Genomic DNA, 18,880 nt, shown 5'->3' on the forward strand with positions numbered 1-18,880 from the left:
AACCTAAAATGTGAGGGAGGGAGAAGCAAAAGTGTAGAGTTTTTGTATGCTATTGAAGTTGTTATCTTAACATAGGATGTTGTATCTATAAGATAATTTGTTTAAGCCTTATGGTAGCCACAAAGGAAAACGTGTAGTAGATATACAAATGATTAAGATAAAGGAATGAAAGCATACCACCACAAAAAGTTAACATAGCACAAAGGAAAACAGCAATAGACAAATAAAGGAACACCAAAACAGTCAGAAAACATTTGACAAAATGGCAATACTAAGTCCTTCCCTATCGATAATTACTTTAAAAGTAAATGGATTACTATGGACAGCTAATCTTCAACAAAGGAGCTGAGGGCCTACAATGGAGAAAAGAAAGTCTCTTTAACAAATGGTGCTGGGAAAACTGGACAGCCACATGTAAAAGAATGAAAATTGACCATTCTTTTTCACCATTCACAAAAATAAACTCAAAATGGATCAAAGACCTAAAGATTAGGCCTGAAACAATAAGTCTTCTAGAAGAGAATATAGGCAGTACACTCTTTGACATCAGTTTCAAAAGAATCTTTTCAGACACTATAACTCCTCAGATGAGGGAAACAATAGAAAGAATAAACAAATGGGACTTCATCAGACTAAAGAGCTTCTTCAAGGCAAGGGAAAACAGGATTGAAACAAAAAAACAGCCCACTAATTGGGAAAAAAATATTTACAAGCTACTTATCCAACAAAGGGTTAATCTTCATAATATATAGAGAACTCACACAGCTCAACAACAAAAAATCAAACAACCCGATCAAAAAATGGGCAGAGGACATGAACAGACATTTCTCCAAAGAAGATATAAGGATGGCCAATAGACACATGAAAAGATGCTCATCATCACTAATCATCAGGGAAATGCAAATCAGAACTACACTAAGATATCATCTTACACCCATTAGATTGGCAAAAATATGCAAAACAAAAAGTGACAAATGTTGGAGAGGTTGTGGAGAAAAAGGAATCCTCATACACTGTTGGTGGGAATGCAAACTGGTGCAGCCACTATGGAAAACAGTATGGAGATTTCTCAAAAAGTTAAAAATAGAAATACCTTATGACCCAGCCATCCCACTACTGGGTATCTATCCTAAGAACCTGAAATCAGCAATTCCAAGAGTCCCATGCACCCCTATGTTCATCGCAGCATTATTTACAATAGCCAAGACGTGGAACCAACCTAAGTGCCCAGCAACTGATGATTGGATAAAGAAGATATGGTATATATACACAGTGGAATACTACTCAGCCATAAAAAAGACAAAATCGTCCCATTCGCGTCAACATGGATGGACCTTGAGGGTATTATGTTAAGCGAAATAAGCCAGACAGAGAAAGATGAACTCTATATGACTCCACTCATAGGTGGAAGTTAACATGTAGACAAGGAGAACTGATCAGTGGTTACCAGGGGAAAGTGGGGGTGGGGGGAGGGCACAAAGTGTGAAGTGGTGTACCCACAACATGACTAAAAATAATGTACAACTGAAATTTCACAAGGTTGTAAACTATCATAATCTTAATTTAAAAAGTGAAAAAAAAGTAAATGGATTAAATTCTGCAATCAAAAGAGAATGAATGGATTAAAAAAAGAAAAACAAGATCGAATATGCCACCTACAAGAGACTCTTTTTAACTTTAAGGACACAGACAGGCTGAAAGTGAAGGGATGGAAAAAGATATTCCAAGCAAATGGTAAATGAAAGAGAGCTTGGGGTAGTTAAACCTATATAGAGAAAATAGACTTCAAGCTAAAAATGGTCACAAGAGGGGCTGGCCCAGTCACATAGTGGTTAAGTTCACATGCTCCTCTTTGGTGGCCCAGGGCTCACAGCTTCAGATCCTGGGCACAGACCTACACACCACTCATCAAGCCATGCTGTGGTGGCGTCCCACATGCAAAATATAAGAAGATTGGCACAAATGTTAGCTCAGGGTGAATCTTCCTCAAGCAAAAATAGGAAGATTGGCAACAGATTTTAGCTCAGGGCCAATCTTCCTCGCCAAAATAAGAAGATCACAAGAGACAGAGAAGCTCATTATACAATGATAAAGGAGTCAATTCTTCAGGGAGAGATAACAATTAAAAATAGTCACTCAAAATCAGAGCAACTAAATATATAAATACTAACAAACTAAAAGCAGAAATAAATAGCAATACAATAATAGTAGAGGACTTTAATACCTCACTTTCAACAATGGATAGATCATCCAAACAGAAAATCAGTAAGGAAGCTGGATTTGAACTACACTATACACCAAATGGGCCTTTCTGCACTACCCAGAGAGGAGTATATACTTCCACAATGTTTAGAGCCCTTCATGTCCTGCAAATGAAGGAGGATGTTCTCAAGTTCCTTGAAGCAGGAACCCACTTAGGTGGCACCAATCTTGACTTCCAAATGGAACAGTTCAACTACAAAAGGAAAACTGAAGGCACTTACATCATAAATCTGAAGAGAACCTGGAAGATGTTTCTGCTGACTGTTTGTGCCATTGTTGCCATTGAAAACCCAGCTGATGACAGTGTCACATTGTTGATGAATACTAGCCAGAAAGCTGTGCTGAAGTTTGATGATGCCACTGGAGACACTCACTGCTGGCTGCTTCACTCCTGGGAAGCTTCACTTACCAGATATGGGCAGCCTTCCAGGAGCCGAGACTTCTGGTACTGATCTCAGGACTGACCACCCTCCTCTCACAGAGGCATATTATGTTAACGTGCCTACCATTTTTCTTTGTTACACAGAGTCTACTCTGCACTAGGTGGACATGCCATCCTGTGCAACAGAAAAGGAGCTCACTAAGTGGGTCTGATGTGGTGGATGCTGACCTGGGAAGTTTCCCATGTGCTGGGTACAATCACCCTCGCCCCCAGAAGTGGCAAGGGGCATCTGTGACCTGAGGCTTCAGGAGCCACAGCAGTTCACGTGACCCAGGTCCCGGTAATGGCACCACCAACACCAGCCCTACTGGCAATGGGGGCTGGACACAAGACCCCAGGTCCCTGGCAGCAGTGGCAACACCAAAGAACTCAGCACCTCTGGCAGTAGTGCTGTCAGCACCCTCAGATTAACCCAGGAGCAGCAGCACCTGAGCCTGTGAAGAGAGCCAGGAAACTGACAGTGGAGCCCAAAACCCCAGTCCCCCGCAGTAGACGTGCCCACATCAGCCCCATATGTGGCAGTGGTGCCCGCAGACCCAATAAACCCAGAGGTGGTGAAGGTGCGCATGACCCCAGCTCTCACCTCACCACCTCCCTCCACCATGCTGAGGTAACATGAGATCCAGGTGACCCCAGAAACAGCAAAGGTGCTTGCACCCTGATGACCCCAGTGGCAGCACCCACAACTACAGTGATATAAGCAGCAAGGCATCAACAATCTTAGAGGCAAAGGCAGCACAAGGAGGGAACTGTCAATGCCTCTGGCAGAGTCAGTGGAGGGCGAAAAATGGAGGCTCCCAAATACAACAAGAATCAGCTTAGAATCAAAGTAACCAAAGTCGCATCCAAATAAGAAAGGTGTTTACTACCACAAGTGCACTGGCAGCAGAACAACTCATCAAGCACCATGAAGAGTTGCAGTAACATGGTAGCACAAGAAGAAAATGATGGCTCTCCAGAAACCAAACTTGAAGTCACAGAAGATTGTGGTCTGATAGAGAATTCAAAATAGGTGTCATGAAGAAATTACAATAATGAGTTACAATAAAACTCAGGAAGACAGTTTACTGAGCTCAGAAATCAAATTAATGAACAGGAGGAGTACTTCACCAAAGAGGTTGAAACACAAATTCTGGAAATGAAAAATACAATTAATGAGCTGAAGAATAAAGTAGAAAGTATTGAAAATAGAGCAGGTAATATGGAAGATAGAATTAGCAAGCTTGAATATCGAACTCTAGAAATGATTCAGGTGGAATAGGACAGAGAACTAAGATTTGCTTTTTAATGTAGCAATTCTATGGGAAGTATCTGACTCAATTAGGAAAAGCAACATAAGGATAATGGGTATCTCAGAAGGAGAAGAGGGAGAAAGGAGCAGAGAGCTTATTTAAAGAAATAATAGTTGAGAACTTCCCAAACCTGGGGAAGAAACTGGATATAAAAGTACATGAAACTAATAGAACACCTAGTTGTCTCAACACAAAGAGACCTTCTCCAAAGCACATTATATTAAAACTGCCAAAAGTCAATGACAAAGACAAAATATTGAAAGTGGCCAGAAAGAAGAAAATTACTTAGAAAAAGGAACCCCCATTAAGCTATCAGTGGATTTCTCAGCAGAAACTCTATAGGCCAGGAGAGACTGGAATGATATATTCAAAATGTTGAAAGATTAAAAACTGTCAGCCAAGAATATTCTATCCAGCAAAGGTATCCTTCAGATTTGAAGGAGAAATAAATATTTTCCCAGACAAACAAAAGCTGAGGGAGTTCATTGCCACCAGACCTGCCTTACAAGAGATGTTGAAAGGAGCCCTCCTACCTGAAACAAAATAACAAAGGTATACACAGCTTTGAGCAAGGTGATAGACAGAATCAGAAAATTGCAACTCTATATCAGAATAGGTTAGAAAACAATTATAAAGCCTGGAGGAAAGAAAGCATCAAAAATAACTATAACCATTTTAATTTGGTAACAAACTCACAATACAAAAAAGGATAATTTGTGACAACATAAACATAGAGGGGGAACAGGAAAAGGATGGAACCTGCATAGGCAAATGGAGATAAGATGCTATTGGCAGAAAAAGAACCATCTCATCTATGATATCTTTTATACAAACTACATGGTAACGACAAAACAAAAACTCAGAGCAGAGTCATGAAACATTAAAAAAAAAAAAAAAGAGGAAACTGAGAAACACATCACAGAAAAATCACCAAACTGAAATGGCAGACAGAAATACAAGGGAAAAGAAATTATGGAAATATAGAACAACCAGAAAACAAAAGATAAAGTGGCAGTAATAAGCCCTCATATGCCAATAATCCATATGTCAAACCTTAAATGTAAGTAGTTTGAAATCACCAATCAAAAGACACAAAAGTGGATAGATGGATTGAACAACAGCCACCAATATGCTGCCTTCAGGAGACCCATCTCAGCTCTAAAGACAAACATAGGCTCAGAGTGAAGGGATAGAAGATAATACTCCAAATAGCAAGCAAAATAAAACAGGTGTTGCCATACTTAGACAAAATAGACTTAAAGCCAAAAATGATAAGAGACAAGATGGACATTATGTAATGATAAAGGGGACATTCCACCAATAAAGACATAACACTTAATATGTGTACACCTAACATAGGAGCGCCAAAGTATGTAAAGCAAATATTAACATACCTAAAGGGAGAAATTAACAGTGACACAATAATAGTAGGGAACTTTAATACCCCACTAACATCAATGGATAGAGCATCAGACAGAGTCAACACAGAAACAATGACCTTAAATGAAACATTAGACCAGGTGGACTTAATGTATATATAACATTCCATCCAAAAGCAACAGAATACACATTCTCAAGTGCACATGGAACATTCTCAAAGATAGATCATATATTAGGAGACAAAACAAGTCTCCATAAATTTAGATTAAAATAATATCAAGCCTCTTTACAGCCACAGTGGTATGAAACTCGAAATCAACTACAGGAAGAAAGTTGCAGAAGTCACAAATATCTGGAGGCTAGATCACATGCTACTGAACAACTGTTGGATCAATAAAGAAATCAAAAGAGGAATCAAAAAATACCAGGAGATGAATGAAAATGAAAACACAAACATACCAAAACCTATGGGATGCAGCAAAAGTAGTTCTAAGAGGGAAGTATGTAGCAATACAGGACTACTTTAAAAAACAAGAAAAATATCAAATAATCTAACAATAAGAACTAGAAAAAAAGAACAAATGAAGTCCAAAGTCTGTAGAAGGAAGGAAATAAAAATCAGAGCAGGAATAAATGAAATAGAGACTAAAAAGACAATAGAAACATCAATGAAACTAAGAGCTGATTCTTTGAAAAGATAAACAAATTGACAAACCCTTGACTAGACTCACTAAGAAAAAAAAAAAGGACCAAATAAAATCATAAATGAAAGAGAAAAAATTACAGTGGATACCACAGAAATACAAAAGATTATAAGAGAATATTATGAAAAACTATACACCAACAAATTGGATACTTAGAAGAAATGGATAAATTCTTAGAATCATACAACCTCCCAAAACTGAATCAAGAAGAAATAAAGAATCTGAATAGATGAATCACAAGTAAAGAGATTGAAAGAGTAATTAAAAACCTCCCAAAAAACAAAAAATCCAGGATAAATCAGCTTCTCCGATGAATTCTTCCCTGGTGAAACCAAACATTTAAAGAAGATTTAATATCTATACTTCTCAGACTCTTCCAAAAAATTGAAGTGGACAGGATGCTTCCTAACCCATTTTATGAGATCAATATTACCCTGATGCCAAAACCAGAAAGGATAACACAAAAAAGGAAAATTACAGGCCAATATCACTGATGAACATAGATGCAAAAATCCTCAATAGAATATTAGCAAATCGAATACAACAATACATTAAAAGGATAATATACTATGATCATGTGAGATTTATTCCAGGGACACAAGAATGGTTCAACATCTGCAAATCAATCAATGTGATACACATTAACAAAATGAAGAATAAAAATCACATCAACATCTTAAGAAATGCAGAGAAAGCATTTGACAAGATTAACATCCATTTATGATAAAAACTATCAGTAAGATGCATAAGGAAAGTACACCTTAAAAACGCCATATATGACAAACACACAGCCAACATCATACTCAATGGTGAAAACTGAAAGCTATTCCTCTAAGAACAGGAACAACACAAGGATGCCTACTCTCACCACTCTTATTCAACATAGTATTGGAAGTTTCAGAAAAAGAAGTAAAAGGGATCCAAATTGGAAAGTAAGAAGTAAAACTTTATCTATTTGCAGATAACATGATTCTGTATATAGAAAACCCTAAAGGATCCACCAAAAACCTATTAGAAATAATTATTGAATACGGTAGAATGGCAGATTACAAAGTCAACATACAAAAATTAGTCTCATTTCTATACACTAACAAACTAGCAGAAAGAGAAATCAAGAATTCAATCCCATTTACAATCACAACAAAAATAATAAAATACTTGGGAATAAATTTAACCAAGGACGTGAAAGACCTGTACACTGAAAACTATAAGACATTGTTGAAAGACTGAAGATATAAAGAAAGGACAAGATATTCCATGATCATAAATTCGAAGAATAAACATACTTAAAATGTCCAAGTTACCTAAAGCCATCTACAGATTCAATGCGATCCCAATCAGAATCCCAGTGACATTTTCACAGAAATAGGATAAAGAATCCTAAAATGTATATGGAACAACAAAAGACTCTGACTAGCCAAAGCAATCCTGAGAAAAAAGAACAAAGCTGGTGGTATCTCACTCTCTGAATTCAAAATATACTACAAAGCTATAGTAATCAAAACAGCATGGTACTGGCAGAAAAGAAGATGCATAGATCAATGGAACAGAATTGAGAGTCCAGAAATAAACCCACACATCTATGGACAGCTAATTTTCCACAAAGGAGCCAAGAACATAAAATGGAGAAAGTCTCTTCAATAAATGGTGTGGGTAAAACTGGACAGCCACCTGCAAAAGAAGGAAAGCAGACTATTATCTTACACCATACACAAAAATTAACTCAAAATGGATTAAAGACTTGAATGTAAGAACTGAAACCACACAACTCCTAGAAGAAAACATAGGTAGTATACTTTTTGACAGTGGTCTTAGCAGTATCTTTTTGAATATCATGTCTCCTCAGGCAAAGGAAACAAAAGAAAAAGTAAACAAATGGGACTGCATCAAACTAAAAACCTTCTGCACGGCAAAGGAAAGCATTAACAAAACAAAAAGACAACATGCTAATTGGGAGAAAATGTTTGCAAATCATATATCTAATAATGAGATCATATCCAAAATATAAAGAACTCATACAACTCAACAACAACCACAACAAAAACCAACCTGGGGCCAGCCCAGTGGCGTAGTGGTTAAGTTCGCATGCTCTGCTTTGGCAGCCCGGGGTTCATGGGTTCGAGTCTCAGGTGCAGACCTACACAGTGCTCATCAAGCCACGCTGTGGTGGTGACCCATAAACAAAATAGAGGAAGATTGGCACAGTTGTTAGCTCAGGGCCACTCTTCCTCACAGAAAACAAAAACCTAACCAAAGAATGGGCAGAGGATATGAACACAAATTTTTCCAAAGAAGATATACAGATAGCCAACAGGGACATGAAGAGATATTCAACATCACTATTAATAGGGAAATGCAAATCAAAACTATGATGAGATATTACCACACACTCATTAGAATGGCTATTATTAAAAAGACAAAAAAATAATGAGAGTTGGAGAGGATGTAGAGAAAAAGGAACCCTCATACACTGCTGGTGGGAATGTAAATTGGTGCATCCCTGTGGAAAACAGTGTGGAGATTCCTTTAAAAATTTTAAATAGAAATACCATATAACCCAGCTATTCCACTTTTGGGTATTTATCCAAAGAACACAAAAACACTAACTTAAAAAGATATATGCACTCCTATGTTCATTGCAGCATTATTCACAATAGCCAAGACTTGGAAGCAACCTAGGTGCCCATCAGGGACAAACGGATAAAGATGTGGTGTGTATATATATATACACACACACAAACATACACTCACACACACTGGAATAATACTCAGCCATAAAAAAGATGAAATCTTGCCATTTGTGACAACATGGGTGTACTTTGAAGGTATTATGCTAAGTGAAATGAGTCAGATAGAGGAAGACAATTACCATATGACTCTATGCATATGTGGAAGATAGACAAACACATCAATAGTGAGAACAGATTGGTGTTACAAGAGGGGAAGGGGCTGGGGGAGGGCAAGAAGGGTAAAGGGGCACATGTGTATAGTGATGGATGGAAGCTAGACTTTTGGTGGTGAACACAATGCAGTCTATACAGAAGTCAAAATATAATGATGTATACCTGAAATTTATATAATGTTATAAACTAATATTACCTCAATTCAAATCTTTTTTAAAGTCAATCATATTCCTGTATACAAGTAATGAATAGGAACTTGATGAGGGGATTTCTCTTTTTTATTATACAGGTTTCAGGTGTACAACATTATAATTCAACATCCATATATACTACAAGGTGATCATCCCCAAAAGCCTAGTTACCATCCATCACCCTACAACTGACACCCTTCACCCCTTTTGTCCAATCCCAAACCCTTCCTGTGTGGTAACCACCAATCTGTTCTCTATGTCCATAAGTTTGTTTTTGTTCTATTTGTTTTGTTTTCAGATTCCACATATGAGTGAAATCATACAATATTTCTCTCCTTCTGAATTATTTTGCTTAGCATAATACCCTCAATATCCATTTATGTTGTTGCAAATGGCAAGATTTCATTCTCTTTTATGGATGAGTAGTATTCCATTAGCCAGTCCTTATGGTCTAGTGGTTAAGATTCAGTGGTCTCACCATTGCAGCCTGGGTTTTTTCCTGATCTGTTGGTTTTCATACTGTGGCAGCTGCATGTTGCTGTGATGCTAAAAGCTATGCCACCAGTATTTCAAATACCTAGAGGGTCACTCATGGTGGACAGGTTTCAGTGACACTTCTAGACTAAGACAAACTAGGAAGAAGGACCTGGCCACCCACTTCTGAAAATATTGGCCATGAAAGACTATGAACAGCAGTGGAGAATTGTGATATGGCACCAGAATAGAGGATGGTGCAAAAAGACCAGGCAGGGTTCCACTCTGCTGTACACAGGGTCGCTAGGAGTCAGAAATGACTCAACAGGGGCCAGCTCCGTGGCCGAGTGGTTAAGTTCGCATGCTCTGCTGCGGCAGCCCAGGGTTCAGATCCTGGGTGCGGACATGGCACCGCTCGTCAGGCCATGTTGAGGAGGCGTCCCACATCCCACAACTAGAAGGACCTACCACTAAGATATACAACTGTGTACGGTGGGGGGGGGGGGCGGGGCGGGGGTGGTTTGGGGAGATAAAGCAGAAAAAAAAAAAGATTGGCAACAGTTGCTAGCCCAGGTGCCAATCTTTAAAAAAAAAAAAAAAAGGAAGATTGGCAACAGTTGTTAGCCCAGGTGCCAATCTTAAAAAAAAAAAAAGAAATGACTCAACAGCACTAACAAAAACAAAAGTGTTCCACTGCATATATACTGCATCATTATCTATTCATCCATTGATGGACTCTTAGGTTGTTTCTGTATCTTTGGCTGTTGTAAGTAATGCTGCAATGAACATAGGGGTTCAGATATCTTTCTGAATTAATGTTTTTGTATTCTTCAGATAAATACCTGCTAGTGGGATAGCTGGGTCATATAGTATTTCTATCCATAATTTCTTGAGGAATCTCCATACTGTTTCCCACCATGACTGCACCAATGTACAATCCCACAAGCAGTGTATGAGGGTTCTGTTTTACCACATACTCTCCAACACTTGTTATTTCTTGTCTTTTTGGTAATAGCCATTCTAACAGTTATGAGGTGATGTCCCGTTGTGATTTTGATTTGCATTCCCCTTATAATTAGTGATGGTGAACAACTTTTCATGTGCCTTTTGGCCATTTGTATGTCTTCTTTGGGATAATGTTTTTTCAGATCTTCTGCCCATATTTTAATCTGTTTTTTTGTTTTTGTTGAGTAGTACAAGTTCCTCATAAATTTTGGATATTAACTCCTTATCAGATATATGACTTGCAAATATTTACCCCAATTGGTAGGTTGTCGTTTTGTTTTCATTATAGCTTCCTTCACTGTGCAGAAGCTCTTTAGTTTGATTAGTCCTGTTTGCTTATTTTTCCGTTTGTTTCCCTGCCCTTCGAGTCAGATCCACAAAAACATCACTAAGATCAATGTCATGGAAATCACCACCTAGGTTTTCTTCTAGGAGTCTTAGAGTTTCAGGTCTTACATTCAAGTCTTTAACCCATTTTGAGTTAATTTTTGTCTATGGTGTAAGATAGTGGTCTAGTTTCATTCTTTTGCGCATTGCTGTCCAGTTTTCCCAGCACCTTTATTGAAGAGATTGTCCTTTCTCCAATGTATGTTCTTGGCTTCTTTGTCGTAAACTAATTGCATTTATGTTCTTCGAGGATATTAGCCTGTAATTTTCTTTTTTTATGGTGTCCTTATCTGGTTTTGGTATCAGGTTAATGCTGGCCTCATAAAATGTGTTTGGAAGAGTTCCCTTCTCTGTCATTATAGTTCTTCTCTGTTTCTTTCTTCTCTTTCTCTCTTCCCAGGTTGTTTGATAGCTTACTTTAGTATTATGTTTAGATTCCTTTCTCATTTTCTTTTGTATGTTCACTATAAGTTTTTTCTTTATGTTTACCATGAGGTTCACATATAACATCCTATGTATATCCTAGTCTCTTTTAAGTTGATAGCAACCTAAGTTTGAACACATTCTAAAGCTTTACATTTTTACTCCCCTGCCCCCACGTTTTATATTTTTGATGACACATTTTACATCTTTTTATTTTATGCATCCCTTAATGAATTAATTTTACTTAATTTTACTACTTTTGTCTTTTGACCTGCATCCTTGCTTTATAAGTGATTGATCGCTACCTTTACTATATATTTACCATTTCCAGTGGGATTATTATATTTATATTTTTCTTATTATTAATTAGTGTCTTTTCTTTTCAGCTTAGAGAAGTCCATTTAACATTTCTTGTAAGGCCAGTTTAGTGGTAGTGAATTTATTTGGCTTTTGCTTATCTGGAAAACTCTTAGTCTCTCCTTCAATTTTGAATGATAACCTTGCTGGGTAGAGAATTCTTGCTTGGAATTTTTTTCTTTCAGCACTTTGAATATGTTACCCCCTTTCGTCCTTTAAAGTTTCTGCTAAAAAATCTGCTGATAGCCTTATGGGATTTCCCTTGTATGTGAGAAGTTATTTTTCTCTAGGTGCTTTTAAGATTCTCTCTTTAGGGGCTGGCCCAGTGGCGCAGCGGTTAAGTTCACATGTTCTGCTTCTCAGCAACCCAGGATTTGCCAGTTCGGATCCCGGGTGTGGACATGGCACCGCTTGGCACACCATGCTGTGGTAGGCGTCCCATGTGTAAAGTAGAGGAAGATGGGCACGATGTTACCTCAGGGCCAGGCTTCCTCAGCAAAAAAGAGGAGGACTGGCAGTAGTTAGCTCAGGGCTAATCTTCCTAAAAAAAAAGATTCTCTCTTTATCCTTAACTTTTACCATTTTAATTATCATGTGTCTTGGTGTGGTTCTCTTTGAGCTTTTCTTATTTGGAACTCTCCAGTCTTCCTAGAACCTGAATATCTGTTTCCTTCCCCAGATTATGGAAGTTTTCAGCCATTATTTCTTCAAATAATTTTTCTAGCCTTTTCTCTCTCTCTTCTCTGAGATGCAAACCTTCTAATACAAATGTTACTCCTATAATGCAAATGTTATTCCACTTGATGTTGTCCCAGAGGTCCCTTAAGGCATCCTTTCTTTCTTTCTTTCTTTTTTTTTTTTTTGAGGAGGATTAGCCCTGACCTAACATCTGCTGCCAATCCTCCTCTTTGTGTTGAGGAAGACTAGCTCTGAGCTAACATCCATGCCCATCTTCTGACCCCTCCATTTTTTTTTTTTTTTTTTTTTTTGCTGCTCTGTCTGGGTGAGATCCATTGCTTTGTCTTCCAGCTCACTGATTCATGCTTCTACTTCATCCATTCTGCTGTTGAACCCCTCTAGTGTATTTTTCAGTTAAGCTATAACATCTATTTGGTGCATTCTTATATTTTCTATCTCTTTGTTGAAGTTCTCACTGTGTTCATCCATTCTTCTCTTGAGTTCAGTGAGCATCTTTATGACCATTACTTTGAACTCTTTATCAAGTAGGCTGTTTATCTCCATTTCATCAAGTCTTTTTCTGGGGATTGGTCTTGTTCTTTGGCTTGGAACATATTACTCTGCCTCATTGTGCCTTACTCTCTACATTTGTCTATATGTATTAGGCAAAATATCTACCTCTCCCAGTCTTGAAGGAGTGGTCTTATGTAGGAGATGATCTGTGGGTCTCAGAAGCACATCTTCCCTGGCCACTAGAGCCCTTGTGTGGGCTATGTGTGTTGGCCAGCTGTGGCAGGGTTGTGAATGTGGTGTGGGTGGGTGGAGCACAGTTGTGGCACAGCTACTGCATGGGGGATGTGGGGTGTGGGGCACACCCAGCAGTGCTAGCAGCCTAGAGGGAGGGCACCCAAAATGGTGCCTACCAGTGCTTCCATCCCCAGAGAAAGCCACTGCAGGTTCCTGCCTCTTCAGCAGCTGCTTTAGGATTACTAAGTGGCACTCCCTCACTTATGGCCTTGGTGCTTTTCAAACTGTTGCTTTTGTGCTGGATCTCAGGGTGAGTGGGTCTGTGCACAAACCTTTTAAGAGCAGATTCTCCATTCCCTACAGTTCCATGGTTCCCCTGGACTTAATCCTTGTTAATTTTCAAAACAGACATTTTGAGGGCTTGCCTTTCTGGTGCCGGGCCCAAGGGTTGGGGTGCCAGATGTGCAGCACAATCCCTTCACTCCTTGAGGGAAAGTTCTGTATTTGGGGGATACTTTCCCAAATGTGGGTCACTGTGCCTGAGGTGGTGTGTCTCTTTCCCTTTTGTTTTAGAGGCACTGTTCATCTAGATCTCAGGTCCTTTTCAGAGGAAAATTATTTCATATGTACTGGCAAATTTGTTGTGTCCATGAAAGAAGGTGAAGTTCAGAGTCTCCTACACTGCCATCTTGAACCCCACTTCTTATGTTTTTTTAAAAAACCTATTCATACAAAAATCTAATAACACAAAAAAAGAAGGAGAGGAAAAAAACACTTATGTATAAATCTGTCAAAATATGTGCAGAATCTGTATGTTGAAAACTACGAAACACAGATGAAAGAAATCAAAGAGCTAAATGAGATATACCATTTCCATGGATTAAAGGATTAAGATATCAATTCTCCCAAATCTCTGAAATCTTTTTATAGATATTGACATACTAATACTAAAATTTACATGGAAAAGTAAAGGAACGAGAAGAGCTAAAACAATTCTGCAAAAGAGGAACAAAATTGGAAGATTCACACTAAGAAATTTCAAGACTTTCTATAAAGGTAGAGTAATCCAAACAGCATATCTACAAAAGAATAGACATACAAGACAATTCAAAGAAGAAAAGATTTTAAGAAGAGAATTGAAAACTAATTTTCATACAAAAACCTGTATGTGAATGTTACATTACGGTGTCTTTATTTATAATTGTAAAAAATTGGAAGCCACCAAGTGTCCTTCAACCAAACAAACTTTAGTGTATCCATACCCTGGAATACTATTCCTCAGTAAAAATAAGTAAGTTATGGACACACATAACAACATAGATGAATTTTGCTACATGATCAAAGCCAGACCTCACGAGCTGCATATTCTATGATTTAATTTACATGACATTCTGTAAAAGGTCAAACGAAGAGTGAAAAATAGTTCAGTAGTTGCCAGGGGTTGGCAGTATAGGGAGTCATTGACAACAAAAGTGCCACACAAGGGAATTTTTAGTGTGATGGCACTGTTCTGTATGGCAGAGGATATGTGACTCTGTGCATCTCTGAAAACCCCTAGCACTGTAGCCCAGTAAGAGTGACTTACTACATGCAAATTTTAAAAATTGACTGGAGTCGAAGGAACTCAGGATGGAATGTAGACTATGACAAACGACATAACCTCACTGAACGTGGTTGGGAAGGAGCTGACCCATATAAATCCAGAAAACAATGTTTTGTCTAGATAAGATAAGGCCAAAGACAAAATGAATTATATATAACCACTACTTTAGCTAGCAAATTTGTTCTAACAGGGATAGAGTTTAGCAATTCTGAAGCTGCATGTATATGAGAGTTGAGCAAATAAGTAAATATATTGTAGAGAGCTAGGTTTCTCTCTGTCAGAGAAATAAGTTACAAATTAGCAAGAGGGAAGATGCTACAATGGACTCTGTGGTGCTAGATTAGAGTCAGAAACATTAGTATGAACTCATGTTTAAGTTAAGTGTGGGTTGGTATAAATATATTCTAGCTCTGTCTGCTGAGAGTACATAGAAGCAGTGATACCCCAATAGTAATAAGCATACCTAGTGCCCATATCTTGGGTTCTTAAATGAAAGGAGCAAGGGCTCCTTGGAGAAATTGCTGATTTGATGAAGGGGGCAAGGAAAATATAACATTAACCTGGAGTTTCTTTAGTGCCAGAGAACAATTAAATTAAAAAAGAGAAAAAGAAAAAAGTGGATGGAGATAGTCTGAATGTCTGGCTTGGAAGCTGTTACTCTGTCCCAGTAACAAGTAAAAAGCTGAACAAGCTGAAAGTCAACAACTCTTCTTAGAAACATCAAAGAATTGAAGTCACAAGACAAACTACAGCCCCAAAAGTTGGAGAGACACAGAGGCAGATACAGAGAATCATGACTTACTGGAACAGAGACCCGTGAGCGGAAACTTCCGTGGGAAACCAGCACTGAGAAAAATCTGAACTGTAACTGATGAACTGCTAGAGGCTAAGTAGGAGCAAGTTTAAGAGATCAGAAACTTCAAGGTGGCCCAGTCTTAGGGGAGTGTCCTCACACTTTCATGAGTTTTACCTCCAGAAGCTCTATCAAGTGCTCCCAGTGAAGACTGGAGAAAAATCTTCTCATGCTTCAGGCAGGGGGAGGGGGAAAGTAGCCATTTTACAGTCAGCCAGAGCATTCTGTTCTTCTTAACAAAAGGTTTGCCCTCAAAGGAAACTGTGATCAGAGGCTAACCTGCTGAGGTTTTATCAGAACCTAAATGACTTGGAGGGAGAGAAATACCCAACTCCAGCCTCCATTAGGAAGGGGAACTCACTCCCCTTCCTAATGTGAGGAAGGGGACTAATGAGAACTTGTGAAGTACAGAGCCCAGGCATACAGGCTCACTAAAAGACTGAGTCCTAATCACTGGACTTTAAAACACTTCCCCTCCCGCAACACCTCACAACAACACAATTAAAGGCCTATGTACTAGAGTTCTTTATACCTGGTACATCATGTCTGGCTTTCAACAAAAATTTACAAGTCATACTAAAAGGTAAAAGAAAACACAGTTTGAAGAGACAAAGCAAGCATCAGAAGCAGAGTCAGATATGGGAGGAGTATTGGAATTATCAGACCAGCAATTTAACCATGATCAATGTGGTAAGGGCTCTAATGGAAAAAAGTGTACAACATGCAAGATCATATGAATAATGTAAGCAGAGAGAGGGAAATTCAAAAAAACAGATGCCAGAGACCAAAAACACTGTAACAGAAATGAAGAATACCTTTGATGGACTCATTAGTAGACTAGACATGGCTCAGTATATAATCTCTGAGCTTAAGGACATATCAATAGAAACCTCCAGAACTAAAAAGCAAAGAGAAAAAAAGCCTGAAAAAGTGGAACAGAACATCCAAAAAGTGTGGGAATATCAGAAGGTGGAGAAAGAGAAAAAAGAGCAAAAGAAATATTTGAAGTAATAATGACTGAGAATTTCCTTGAATTGTCAGATAGCAAACCACAGAACCAGAAAGCTCAGAGAACACAAAGCAAGATAAATACCCCAAAAAATTACACCTAGTCATATCATGTTAAAACTGCAGAAAATAAAAAATAAAGAAAAAAATCTTGAAAGAAGCCAGAAGGAAAAATACTTTACCTATAAGGAGCAAAGATAAGAATTACATCTGACTTCTCAGAAACCACACAAACAACAAAAGAGTAGAAAAAATCATTTAAAGTGTTGAGAGAAAAAACCCACTAACTTAGAATTCTATATCCTGCAAAATTATCCTTCAAAAGTGAAGCAGAAATAAACACTTTTTCAAACAAAAAAAAAATTGAAGAAATTTGTTGCCAGTAAACCTGCCTTGCAAGAAATGCTAAAGTTCTTCAAAGATAAAGAAAATTCTATTTGTCAGGAACTCATATCTACAAAAGGAAGAGCATTAGAAAAGGAACAAGTGATAATAAAATAAAAACTTTTATTTCTGTTATTCCCAATTGATCTAACAGGTAACAGTTGTTCAAAATAATAATAGCAATAATGTATTCAATGATTATAGCTTATATATAAGTGAAATGAATGACAGCAATGTTACAAGAGCTGCAAGGGAGGAATTAGGAATATTTTGTCTTTATAAGGTACTTGAACTACCCGTGAAGTGATATAGTGTTATTTGAAAGTGGACTTGGATTAGTTGTAAACATATATTGCAAACTCTATGGCAACCACTAAAAAAAGTAAAAAAGGAAGTAAAATTGATATGCTAAAAAGGAGAGAACACAGAATTATATAAATGCTCAGTTAAAACCACAAAAGGCAGAAAAAGAATGGAAGACAAATAAGAACATAGAACAAGGGCAATAAGTAGAAAACAGTAACAAATATGGTAGATATTAATCCAACTATATCAATAATCACTTTAAATGTCAGTGGCCTAAATATACCAATTAAAAGACAGAGATTGTCTGAGTTTATCAAAAAATAAGACCCAACTATATATTGTCTTCAAAAACCTTACTTTAAATGTGAAGCTACATATAGATTAAAAGTAAGGTGATGAAGAAAGGTATCCCATGCTAACACTAATCAAGAGAACACTGTAGTAGCTGTATGAATCCAGACAGAGCAGCTTCAAAGCAAGGAAAATTATCAGGGAAAAAAGAGGGTTTACATAATGATAAAGGGGTCAGTTGTCCGAGAAGTCATAATAGTCCTTAATGTGTATGCACCTACCAACAGAGTATCAAAATATGTGAGGCAAAAACTGATAGAACTGCTACGAAAAACAGATGAATCCACTAGTACAGTTGGAGACTTCAACAGACCTCTATCAGAAACAGACATATACAGCAGGCAAAAAAATCAGTAAAGACATAGTTGAATTCAACAGCACCATGGATCGACTGGATATTATTGTCTATAAACTCTTTCATCTAAAAGCACTAGAATACACATTCTTCTCAAGCTCTCATGGAACCTTCAGCAAGACAGACCACATTCTACATCATAAAACACACCTTAACAAATTTAAAAGAATAGAAATTATTCAATGTATGTTCTAAGACCACAATGGAATTAAACTAGAAATCAAGATATAAAGGTAGCTGGAAAATTCCAAAGTAGTTGGAGATTAAGCAATACACTTCTAAATAACATATGAATCAAAGAAGAAATCTCAAGAGAAATTTAAAAATATTTTGAACTAAATGAAAATACAACTTATCAAAATTTGTGGAATTCAGTGAAAACAGTGATTAGAGGCAAATTTGTAGCCTTGTATACATATATTAGAAAAGCAGAAAGTTCTAAAATCAATTATCCAAGATTCCACATTAGGAAACTAGAAAAAGAAGAACAAATTAAATCCAAAGTAAGCAGAAATAAGAAACAATTAGGGCAGAAATAAGTGAAATTGAAAATGAGGTCAAGAGAGAAAAACAATGAAACTAAAACCTGATTCTTTAAAAAGATAAATAAAATTAACTTCTAGTCAGTCTAAGAAAAAAGAGAGAAGACACAATACTAATGTCGGAAATTACTAATATCAGAAAGTAAAGTTAGGACATCACTACAAATCCCATGGACATTAAAAGGATAATAAAGGAATACTACAAACAATTCTATGCCCAAAAATGTAATAAC

The 18,880-nt window shown here is 37.5% G+C and overlaps 1 pseudogene; it reads left to right on the forward strand.

Annotated features, from left to right (window-relative positions):
* Positions 1–2,345: 2,345 nt before the first annotated feature.
* LOC106844404 (small ribosomal subunit protein uS2 pseudogene) lies at positions 2,346–2,939 on the forward strand (annotated as a pseudogene).
* Positions 2,940–18,880: the final 15,941 nt, after the last annotated feature.

This window comes from Equus asinus, chromosome 23 (assembly GCF_041296235.1).
Source record: "Equus asinus isolate D_3611 breed Donkey chromosome 23, EquAss-T2T_v2, whole genome shotgun sequence".
NCBI classification, from domain to species: Eukaryota; Metazoa; Chordata; class Mammalia; order Perissodactyla; family Equidae; genus Equus; species Equus asinus.